This window comes from Haliotis asinina, chromosome 3 (assembly GCF_037392515.1).
Source record: "Haliotis asinina isolate JCU_RB_2024 chromosome 3, JCU_Hal_asi_v2, whole genome shotgun sequence".
Classification (NCBI taxonomy): domain Eukaryota; kingdom Metazoa; phylum Mollusca; class Gastropoda; order Lepetellida; family Haliotidae; genus Haliotis; species Haliotis asinina.
The window spans coordinates 52,505,897-52,519,091 of NC_090282.1; the positions used below are offsets into that span (position 1 = coordinate 52,505,897).

Below are 13,195 nucleotides of genomic sequence, written 5' to 3' on the forward strand. Positions count from 1 at the left end.
AGCTAACGATCAAGATGACCACAGTGATGTTCCATGGAGAACCAGCTGGCCAAACAATATGTTCACATTTACGTTGTGCAGGTGCTCTTACATTGTCCTCAAGCAAAATGATTTCTCTGTGCTGTTGTCTAACAGAGAGCACAAAAATGAATGAAACAATGGAGTACAACGAGCTACTTATGTACATGTAGGAACAACAACAGTATGACAAAAGAAGCCAGTAGTTAAAGGGGCACTGATGCGGCCCGACCAGTAGAATGAATCTGCTACGTAATGCCCTTGACAATGCATTTAACCATAATCACAACAAGAACTCTTTCCAGAAAAGTTTCAAAACACCATTTGAAAAATAATGAGTGTCAAGTTTTTATTTTTGCTGAGTTTATTTTGTCACTTCTGTTTAAGTCAAATAATTGTATTAAGTTTAAGTTAAATAATTGTCAGTACTGGGACAGTAGATTTGTAGTTAAGTTTCAAGTTCACATGTTATAGCTCACTGGCTTCCACTCTCAATTTACTGCGAAGATAGACTAAACAAAGTCGATTAAAACTTCTTTCACATATTTGTTTAATTTTTAGAAGGGAAACATACTTTTAGTTGAAAGGTATTTGCAAGTAATAGTGTTAGTGACATATCGCAGATTTGATCTGATCAGCCATTGAATACCTACACTGTGTTGTTCGAGTGTTCCTTGTTATTGCTTCAAAAACATCCTTCACATTCTTATGAAAGCAATATATTATCAGGTGAAATGTGTTTGCATGTAATAGTGACAGTGTTATGATTTTAGAAAAATTGTTAGTGCGTATGTGATGTGTGTGAAAAATATGACGATCTGATCTGATCCGCCATTGATGCTGGTGATGCTTGAGGGTTATAGTTCTGTTACTTCTTTCTTGTTGATCTTATCATTTGACAAAACTGGAAAGGTGTTTATAATGCTTTGTGATAATTTAAACTTTCTGTTTTGAGTGGTGTGTGACAGTGTCAGTTAACATTTTGTTAATGTCCATGCCATTCCCAACATGCAATAAGATATCTGAATTAATTATGAATGTAAACAAAAATGTCTAAAAGTAGAATTTTTTAAAAGGACACCTCATGTTAAATGAGTTCTAGCGATACTTTTGCATTCTCAAACATGTTTTGGGAGGGATGGTCGTGGTGTATCATTTATTCTGTCATTCAAATAACTTATAATTCTTGCTCTCAATTCTTACAATAATTCATTCATTCATCCACCGTAAAATTCCTACTTATACAATAAACTGGCTGAAGTTCTGTTAAACACAGATGAAGTTGCAATGGAAACGAGCCAAGTCACTGTGTGTGTTGGAGCACGGCAAGGCAACATGTTAATTAGTACAAATGATAAAGAAAGCAAGGGAGTGACCTATCCCTGTTGTAGATTATACCTCGTAAAATGGAGGACGAATGTGCCACTGATTGTGGAATACATTGGCTTGAGGCCCAAAATATATTCTATCCTGAAAGCAGCTGATGGTGAAATCAGAAAAGCAAAAGCCATGAAAATATGTGGAGAAATGTCAAATTCGGCATGCCAGATTCAAGAAAGCCCTGTTCAAGACTTGCACTTCCAAACATCAAACATCGTATGATTATGCTGGGAAGTGACAGGCACAGGATATACAGACTGACGATAAACAAATCCTGTCGCCAATGTAAACGTTGGATCTCCATCGAAGGAATCAACACATAGGCATACAGACACAGAAAAGTTGAACTAAAAGAATAAATGGGTGCATGGGTGCTGTGTCACAACTGCTAACCAGTATGGTTTTCAAGTCAGGTGTGGTGATAATCACAGTCGGAGCCATCGTCATAAGACTCAATACGGGGTCGGCTGAGCGCTTATTCTGGCATCACTACACGCAGGAAATAAGTGTCCCCAACACCAAATGGATCGTGCAGCTGAATCAGGTGGTATCGGCTATCAATCATGAAATCACTTGTCTCGGTAAAAAAACAGTGGATGCTATTAAATTAAAATCAGCTAATGCTGATTCAGTTGCGTCGTTGCATAAACGAACAGAGAAACAAATATACCTCTATGAGCTTGTACTATTTGAAAGAATGGCCGCTGAGAGGTTATGTCAATAAGGAATTATTGATCACACTAAACGACACCATGTTACCACAAAAAATTAAGCATTTGCTAAGTATTTGCTCAGATTTGCTAAGCCATGGGTTGATGTGTGTTTAGTAGGAGTTTGGCGTGTTTAGTTTCAGTGAGCTCCTTTTTCACTCATTCCCGTTAGTTTGGATGAGATCACATTGTTTTCTCTCAAGCATTCCTTGAATGAATCCCTGTCCTTGCAGTAAAATAAGGTTACCCATCGCGTCTGTTCCCTGAGGTCTTTCCACACAGTGTTGAATTTCTGTGTTAACACCTAAAGGCTGTGGTTTGCATGCCGACCAGAAAATGCTACATACCAGCGCATATCTCTCTTTTTTGTTATCTCTTTATAAGCGCTGCAGTCGTCCATGATAAACAGCACCGGCTCCCTTTTGAATTTTTGGTTATAAGCTTTCAACTAATCCTGCACGCATGTTCCCAGGTTGACCTTGTGCACATCTGGGTCCGTTACCACCCAGGACCTTTCCATGTATGTATGGTTGATATGCAGGGTAGAGCAGATAATAAAGGTGGTACTGAACACACCCCAGTGGTATCATTCCAGCATGTCCAATACAAAACAGTCTTCCAACACACCATCTGACCACACACAATAGTGCAATGATGATTGCAAGGCAAGAATAGTAAATGCCTTGCACAAATCTTCCGTCATCTGTCTTAAGTTGCGCGTCCAAAATCACATACAAGTATAATTTTCTTTTGCCTTCTTTTTGGGCCTTCGAAGTGATTTGGTTGGGTGTCCCCTCGCCGGCGCCATTGTCAATGCAGCGTCAGCTGCCGTGCAATTTGTCATCGTCCAGGCATCAATTGTCCAACCACAGTGCATACTAGGTGATCTTCATGGAATATATAGATGCAGTTCTTCATTTTGCAGTTTTTTTTTCATTTTATCCCAATGCTTGTGTGTCCTCATGCCCACGCTGAACAATCGGTAATAAAAATTACATCAAGCCTCTGGTTTGAGAATACTTCATCCACAGGGGGTGCATGCAGTGACTGAAAGTTCATCCAAAGGTCAATCTCATGAAAAAATACATGAGAGAACCGCTTGCCTTGTCGACACTCGCCAGTCATCTAGGTGGGACTCAATCCCTTCATGATGACTTAAACATGCCAGATTATGGCTACGCATGTCCTAAAGAACTTCAACTGAAGGTCGTTCAGGATCAGCAAAACATCAGGGACCAAGCCAGAGCCACAGCGAGCATGTTTGATTGAGACAATCTGAAAGTCTTGAACGACATCGACAACTGTTGAACATGTACCATGACAAACCCTTCTCTGGGTTACAGTTTACCTTTTGGGAAGTGGATCGCTCATGGACAACACAGCCAAACTAGATATGATCGACAAGCACACTGCTCTCAAGAAAACAAAACACGAATAACAGGAAAACAACCGTGATAGACACCACATCGAGCAAAGATTAAGTACTTTCGAAGACAAGAAACGGACCCGGTTGGAAGTGGCTACCTCCTTCCGAGTAAATCTTCAGTCCCAGATCAGTCATATGCGTGAAACCATTGATGAAGACACCAAGGTAACCAACAGGATTTAAACTCTCTTCCAGGAACAAAGCATTACCATCACTAGCATTCTTATGGCATTGGGATTTATCATTTCAAACCTGGTCCCGGAGCTGACATGTGGGCAGTGGCCGGCCAGCACCAATACCCCTAACCCCATCAGGTGGCGAGTCAGAGACTGGATAGAAAAACATTTGAAATCGCTCGGCATAGTCCTAGCCAGTCTTACTGACAAAGCAGCCAAAGTGCTTCCTGGAACCCTGGGCAGCATTGTCTCCTGGTTGCTGAGTATGCTGTTCAAAACAGTCTTGTGGTTCTGTCAAAACCTGTGGGCTGTTATTGTTGGTGTCACTGGTGTACGTAGCTGCTAAAGAACTTTCAACCAAATGACTGCTTGCACATGAGGAGGATTAGGTTGATAATGTTGGTGTTCTGTCACTTCAGGCTTCAGAGGTTGTATCACTATACCAGTTTCACTGGTATGGGATGTGACTCACATCGATATCTAGGTTAACACCCAAATTTTGGTCGGCGGTCACGATGATGATTTTGTTGTTGTCACTTTATTGATTCTCAGTCATATGTCGCCTGGAGCCACATACAACCCAACACCAAACACATAGTCAAAGTCAACTTTCGATTGGGTGTATTCCATCATGTCCTCGTATCACTTGATAGCACTTGGTAGATAAAATGGCATCCTCAGCATTTGCAACAAACTGTTTCTGCGCATCGTAAGCTGTCCCTTAACCAATAATACCAGAAGGAGTCTGCGCTTGCACGCTTAGGATCGCCTACATGTCTTCATAAAGTCTTTATTGGTGGGAATCTTGAATTCCCTGCAAATTCATTCATACGCACGCCGATCATACGGGTTATTGATCAAAGTCCATGTTGTATCTTGTGGAAGAGGTGCACTTCTTTTCTCCAAAATCTGTCTTGTTTGACAATAAACATGAAACAAAGTGACAGCCAGTAGTATAAGTAATGGTTGGACAAGACCACGCCCAATATATAAGCTATATAACATCAATAACATGATCTAGACCCCCTTATTCACAAACTCTGAAAAAACAGACACAACCCATCTGCATTCACACAAACCCACTGTGTGGGCTGGCCTATTTCGTTACTACTCAAATGTTTAGATGCCAATCGATCGGCTGAGAGCTGGGACTCACAGAGCACGGACACACAGAGCACGTCGGCTGAGAGATGGTTACACAGTGACAAGCAGTTATAGAAATGATTCACATAAAGTGGGTGTGGGGGAACTAGAAAGATTAGAAAGAATAAAAAGAGAGTAAAAGGGTCCGTTTGTAGTCACAGTCCCCCAAGGGAGAATTTAAGAAAGATGGATGTTGTGCGTTCTCCAAAAGCGGACTGTGTTGGTGCCTTCTCTCACTATGACAGTGCCCTGCTCAGCTAGGCCCTTTTCAGAGACCCAACTGATATGATCGTGATCCCTTGCTCACGAAATTCGCAAGGACCCCTTGTCCCTTGTTTCACAAAACGGTACAAGGAAGTCAAACTGAGGCAACGGTGGGATACGAACTCACACTTCAGAGCTGTGCAACTGTACACAATAAGCCTGCACCTCAACCGATTGAGCTACTCAGGACCGAGAGCTCGGTTTAATGGGCCTATCCTGTGTTATCAACACTGTGATCATGTGATAGCTCTATGGCAACGAGACGCAATGCATAGCACAATTGATAAAATGCTGGGTCACACAGTGTGCGCCAGCTGGAAGTTGGTTACAACCTTATCAGTAATCATGTGCTATATTCAGGGTAACTATATCAATTATGGGCTCAGTGTTGTATTCTTGTCTTATCATGTCGTTTAGGTAGCCAGATATATACATATGTAAACTATCAGCAATGAATTCAGTCAGAAAATACTCTTTGAAGACATCTTCATTAATAACAATAGTCAACTGATAGATGCCGTGCTCTAATTCTTTGAGTTTGTTAACAATCAGATGCTCGGCATCAGTCAAAGATATATTTTCAGCCTGCCACAAATCCATTATTAACATAGGTGTGAATAAATCTCTAATAGGGTGATTTCTGAGGAGTTTAACGTGTATCTTCTATTATGCCATTGATTTTCATAATAAATGCCTGTTGGGCTTGTTGTATCCCTTCTTTTATATAGCTTTTTGTCTCATCCTCACTTACATAAGATGTTTTATGAACCTTCAATGGAATCTCTTCTTTCATTTTGTTGTATTTTTCTAGTTCACCTAGGATCAAACGAAACTCCTCTTCTGAGATTTTACTGTCATTGAGTGAAGTTGAAACACGACCTTCTATCGTGTTTAACTTTGCGCTAGCAAGTATTCTAATTTCATCATGTTTCTTTGCTTTACGGTTCAATTTGTGGGATACAAGTTCAAACACCAACCCAACTGTTCCTGTCACTACAGCTGCTAATTCAAGTCCTATCACCACCGATGCGGCTACGACTGTTGTCAACAGCTCAACTCCTACTTATCCTAACGCCATGCTAGTTGCCATTAGGGTGTTATCAGCACCATCTATGTAGTTTAAAGCTCTGTTGAATTTTTTCTGTAGTGATGCCCGGGTATCACGCTCTTGTTCTAACCGACGTTTTTTTTCACATATCTGTTTCTGTCTACACTCCCCTTTATATTTCCTTCTTCATCCACGGCTGCATACAGCCCCATTCTATTGGTCTATAATATAGTTTATAAATTATTTTTAATTATCTGTCAGCTTGAAAGAAATATTTTAAGCCTATTAGGTTTAAATTATCCTATAGGTAAATGGGTGAGATACAATTATCTCCGTTATCAAAAGCACGAACACTGTCGAGGCTTGTTGATGGTGGATAGCCTTGTCTAATTATGATTTGACAATGTATATTCTCTCACCAAATTATTTTAAGGCCATCTAAAAGTTGTACGGGACGGTTGTGACTCTCCACAAGATATATATCTATAATTAGTGTTCTGTGTGGTTTCATACAAAATGGGCCCAACTGTTATGAGTTTGTATTTTATGTATATTTTGTTATTAATTCAGTAATAATTATTATTGTGTCACAATGTTTAGTGTTTTGAATAATAAATACGGTTTGTCACATTTCGTATAATAGATGATCTGCTTTTTTAGAATTTTTGGCAGCAGGCTTGTCCTTGACTTTGTTTGTTTACTTACGGGAGACTGTTTCGAAGGCATTCTACAGTGTTGGCGATGGCAGGAAGTGCTCGTACTTTCGGGAAACGACTGAAAATGTATATAAAGGCTAGTTGTCGAGTTGTGAGGGATACATTCACATTTATTCACTGGAGTTTACATTGCCAACAAATCCGTCACCGTCTGATCTACTGCTGGCAGACCGATCGCAGTATTACATTCTGCATGACTCAGTCGAATGTTTCTCTCTCACTAAGACAATTGTATTACCTCACCAACTTCTAAAATGCCTTTGAAGAATTTCTCACTAAGACTTTGGTGAGTTTGCTAGACTATATGTTTTGTGACCCATTGCCTTAGATTTTGCCTCACTGGTATTGTATTTGAAATCTGTATTGTGAAATTGACTTCTGACTTTGTATACCTTGCTCTCTTTGCATAATAATACAAAATTTGAATGTTTCAGACTAGTCTTTGTTCTGTTTTGCAGGTTCACAGGGGATTTCTTACAGTGCTTGTGACAGTAAATTCTTAACCGTAACACAACTCCCAAGCTGAAAAATATAAATCAAGTTTGTAATAGTATAAATAGCTAATGAATAAATTAGCATCCGAGTTGACTGGGGCAAACATGTTACCGCCAATGTTATCTGATATTCGTAACAATTGTATAGGATTATATTCTAAGAGGTCTTCTGAGGGATTAAAGTACGTGAGAAGGATGCCACTGTTAGTAATTTTGGAAATGTGATTAAAATCATTAAAAATGATAAGGAGTTTGTTAGTGCTATTTTAATTCATTCAAGTTCTGTAAAATCTTCTAGTGGCATTTGTTTGTATACGCTATCTTTAAAGTATAAGATGTACGGGGTGTCTTCCTCACCTGGTAAACTGAAATTCTGTGTGTCTCCTAGATCACCGAGTGTTACACTGGATACCATTATTTATATAATACTTATAGAAAATAGTTTCAAATTGTTTTTCTGGTAATGCCTCATGTATGAACTTTAAACTAATTACCTGATGTCCTTGGTTAGAAAAATCTTGGTTAGAGTTACAGTGTCTTCCACTATAACTGTGACATCTCGCAAACTGGTGTGTGAATCACCCACCCACCCCCACCCCCGTATGTAAATTGCGACCCTGATGTATAAAACCCACCAGAGTTTGATTCCTTTCACAATCTCAATATCACTCTGTGGTGGTTCACCTAGGAAAACTTGCATGGTATTATCCAAGAGGCTTTCTAGGAGGGTGGTTACACCATCAAATTCAGTAACCAACTGCAATACCGCGGAGTCCGGTTTACATGACAGCATGTGGACTGCTCTTCTCGAGGCTGGTGTGATGATTACACTACGTCTCTGTGATGGGACATAAGCCACGAGCAGGGTTCCATTGTTTACGACTTTGTTTAGGTAGTGATCTCCATGAAAACGTATGGGGAGATAAGTGTTATGTTGAGAATATGTTGAGTTGATATGAGCTGGTAACATCGTCCACTTGTTGCTGCTAATGTGTATTAGAAGGAATGGTAAGTTTTGATAAATATCTGTAGACCTATCAAAGTCTTCTAAATCAAACAATTTACCACTGAACGATGGGTGTATTATTCTCCATTCATCTGCATCGTTGTGAACTATATCAAATCGTGTGTTGCTGGCAGATCCTAATGTATCTATGTTAAAGTTACTACCAGATCCATCAACGACAGCGGGAATTTCAACTCGTTTGTAAATGTTTTCATAAGCTTAAAAGCGTATATTTTGCCATCTATTCTTGCATCATCAAACCCTCTGGTATCACCTAGGTCTGATAAACTTGTATTAATGCATCTTTCTATTCGCGTTCCTGGTCCTTGATTACTGGCCATTTTGTATATGCAGTGTTATGCTTAGGTGCCCTATATTTACAGTATTGTTTTTTGTATCTAAAATTGATATCTTTACCTCAGAAATATTACCATTTGTCAATTTGTTATACTGACACGATGAAAATGACTCTGTGCAACCCTCATTGTATTTTTCTGTTTTAACTGGGACAGCCCTCAACAACGTGGAAGGATGTTCATTTTGTATATTATCTGTTGTGTTAAGCTGATTGAGATGAATGCCTTGCTTGTGGTAAGGAATTAGATCTGGTAATTTCGAACCACTGATGCTCTGACCAGCAGATATTGAAATTGATGACAGCCCTAGCATATCCACCAACGGTTGACTGATTATCAGTTTGTTTATTCCCTTGTTGTCTTACACCACTGTTCCGTTTGAGTCATTTATTTTAAGCTCAGCTCCTAAGGGTTTGAAAATTTCATCATTGAGAGAATATAGGCTGTAGTAACCATCTTCTACTGCGTTTTGTGATACACTGACGTATATATACAGATTATTTCTTTTTATCGATGTTTGTCCATCATGGGTAGTAGGTGCTCACATAGTGCTATTTCGTGTTATTAATGGCATGTGTAAGTTGAATGGACTCACCATTCATTATATCCGGAAGCGTAATGCAGATGGTTCATATTTCAATACCCGATTCATGGATGTGTTTGAACATTATGGGTTTTTCTGTCACGAATGTGAAAATGGTACACGCATGGTTTAACAACCCGATGCAGTTCTGGCAGAATCAATTCAATTTCACAGTGTGGTGCGCGACGACTGGATGTGGCTTGACATTGACAAATACTAGACGTGATGAACTGGGTAAATCTGTGTTTACAATTCATATGTACTACCATATCAGACGTATTCTCAAAGAAATAAGCACACCAATACCTCATGATAAGAAATTGAAAGCAATAAACAATCTGTATGATAGACGGGCATATGAACGAGTTTGTAACAAATTTGGTGTTGATGCGAAGACGGACTGGCATTTGGTGGGGACGAATCATGGATCAGGAATTGCTATCATTCACAATCAGTCTCTTGCGGAAGCCAGCTACAATGTGGTTAAAAAATGGGGATATAAGTTGCATCACTACTTCAAAACAAACGAGTGGGATGACCGTTACTTAGCTTTTGACGACAGCAAGGATTACCGCGTTTGGAGGTTCAAACAAGGACCAGGTGATGATTGCAAAAACTTTATGCTGGATATATTGGTTCAGTGTGGGATTGTACGAGTTCATGGCTCCGAGCGACATGCATCTGAGAATCAATAAAATAACGGGCTTCAACAATGAAATAATCATCGCCATGGCAGACCAAAAGTTGGGTGTTAATGCCAATGTGAACCGGGTGTAGTGCAATCACCAGCAGAGCCAAAGATTAAACCAACATTTGGGGGTGTGGTGGTATCCCCTACCATGCAGGCAGCCAACCAGCAACATATCGATCATAAAACAGCACTGGTGTTTGGAGGTGTCGCGGACAGCTTGTGTCTTATTTGGTTAAAACCCTTTTAGCCGCAACGTACACCAGCCCAGCCACGGCGATGCCCACAGATTATGGCCAAGCCACGTCACAGTTTTACCCAGCGCACTGAGCAGCCATGATACGATACTTCCTACAATACCGGACAGGGCTCCCAGGCAGCGATTTCAGATGTTTTTTTTATCCAATCTCTGACATCACCACCACTTGGGGGTGTGGTGCCACCACTGGGAGAACCCCATCCAATAACTGATAATACAATAGTTGATATGAGTAAGCTCAATGCTGCCAAAACAGTGGCAATGATGATGCCTTTTTCCTGGAACAATGTTCAAATCCTGTCGGCTAAGGTTTTACGCTCATTCAGTATTCTAACGATTGTTTCCCAAATGCAATTGATCTGGGATCGCAGCTGTTCACGATTCGAGGATGCTATTTCTAATCGCGTTTCCCGTCTTCTCAATTGCGTAGTCGTTCCATGATACGACGCTTCATATACTCGTCTCCTATTACCCCGAGTTTTTTTTTTTTTACGAGCTATGTGCGTGTCGAGTTTGCTCAGTTTTCCCATGTTGTTCACGAGTTCTCCACGTACACGTCTCAAGGCTTCGTCTAGGGCGTAGAGTTCCCTCATTGTATATGTAAGCCCTGGCAACAGTTTGTCATGGTAAGTACTCAACACTTTCTTAAGTCCTTCAGATGCTTCTGTAGCACACTGTGTAATGTCAGTGGGGGTATCCCCAAGAAGTTCGGATCGTATGGTTTGCAGATCTTGAGTGACCTTAAGGGAAATTTTTGGTTTTGCACCACTGTAATCAGGCATTGTTTTGCATTTGGCTAAAGATGACAAGGCATATGGTTTCTTATCTTCTTTAATGATGTCAAATTTCGGGTAATCTCTGAGCCGTAGAGTGCCATAATCATCTAAAGTAAATTTTGAATATTCTTGGTACAGAGGATCGACATAGTTTTTATCGCTTTTTAATGTACCGTAATAATGGTCTACTCCTGTTGTCACAAGTTCGTTGAACCTTGATGTACTAGTGATCGAAGTATCGTCAACATCATCAACGTCATTCAGTAGCTCCAAAATCATCCATCTCAAAATCATCCATATTTTGAAATTATATTATACTAAATATTAATATGTATAATGTCTTATGGTAGAAAACTAAGTCCTTTTCGAAGATTAAGAGAACCACTTGGCATCAAAGCTGTCCGCCAGGCGGTTACTATTACACACAACCCCAGCAAGATAGACCAGAGCTTAGTACTGATGGTTAGATTCCCAAACTTGGGTGAGAATGACGTCATAGTACCAGGTACGACATCACTGGCATTAAACATCATGCTGACTTCGGGCAATGACAAACGTGAGCTCGTGAATAATGTGGGACGTGCTATAGTCAAGAAGACCACCATAAAAATTAGCGGTAATGAGGTGCTTAGCATAGACGACAGCGATGTGTATTACTGTTACACAGACCTATGGAAAAGTGAGGGAGAACGTGACAACAGCGTGTACCAGGGACTCGGCAGCAGAAAATCAAATAAGTTACATATCGGGTACCTCTTCGCATCAGAAGAGACATCCAAACTATCGAGAATGAAAAAGCAATCGTCAATATAGGAATAGGTTTTGTATCCCGCTTGACTTTGAGTTGCTAACAGGGCACGCACCGTTTTACCAAGCTGCATTGGGTGACAGGCTGGAATATGAACTCACGTTCAATGATTACAGCAAAGTCATGTGCACGCCAGACGGTGGTGAGGGTAGTTGGTAGTTACAAGATCGACAACATCTCATAAGAGTTCGACATGGTGACTAATTCGGATCTTGCTAGGCAGATTCGAAATCAATACTCTGGAAAAATTACCATCCTGTATGATAGCATACTGCGACACAGAATGAAAGTAGGTGACAAGAGCAACACCATGTGGAATATCGACATAAACGTGCCGGTGCGATCGATGAAAGGCATATTGATCATACCCGTGGAGGAATATGGCGAATTCGAAAGAGACAGTGAGAAATTTTTCAATCCAGAAATCACCAAAGTAGAAGTGATCATAGAGGGAGTGCCTAATCAGTTATTTAGCCATGGAATGAGAGCAAACCAGCAGTGGGATGAAATAATGAAGCTACCAGCGATCAAACGAAATTCAATAGTCGACGTGGTCAGTGAACTGGATCTATACGCCTTGAATATCAGTGATTACTTAACCAGAAAGTATGGTTGTGGATGACAACACTCTACATGGTAGTGGGTGTTGCATCAACAATGGAAGCAAGGGTATAACCATTCAAATAAGGAAGAAGGCTCTAAGGCCTGGGAAAATGAAATTATATTTATATGTAATTATGGACGCGCAACTTAATATAGACAATGGGAGATTCGTGCAAGCCATCTACTAGTAGTGGGGGACACTCCCACACCCCCAATGACCTGTGGTCAGTTGTGCGCAAGACACCCCATACCAACAATAAATCTACTGGGGTGTCCTTCGGACAGCCGACTGCAAGTCACCACACTAAGTCTACTGGGGTGTGGGGCTTGCCCCATGATCCACACTGCGCTATAATATGTGGGCAGATGGGTTGTGGTAAGACTGTTTTCGTGTTGGATTTGTTGGAGGGATATTATAAGGAAGTATTTGATAATATCGTTATCCTGTGCCCTACTATAAATATGAACAAGACTTACAGACCCAGACGTACCCAGAGTTGATCTGGGTACATGTCTACAAGAGCATTTAACATTGTTTCACAACAAATTTAAAGGAAAGCCAATGTTGTTCATCCTGGATGACTGCAGTCCTAATAGAGAGATAACAAAAAAGAGAGACATGCTATCGTATTTAGCCTTCTCTGGCCGGCATGCAAATCACAGCATCTGGGTGCTGACACAAAAATTCAACTCGGTTTTGAAAGATTTGAGGGAGCAGACGCGATGGGTGGCATTATTTCA

The 13,195-nt window shown here is 40.5% G+C and overlaps 1 protein-coding gene across 2 annotated transcripts in view; it reads right to left on the reverse strand.

Annotated features, from left to right (window-relative positions):
• The window catches only part of LOC137278153 (ras-specific guanine nucleotide-releasing factor 2-like), an 802,775-nt gene that overhangs the window by 705,769 nt on the left and 83,811 nt on the right, over positions 1-13,195 (reverse strand). The window lies entirely within an intron of this gene.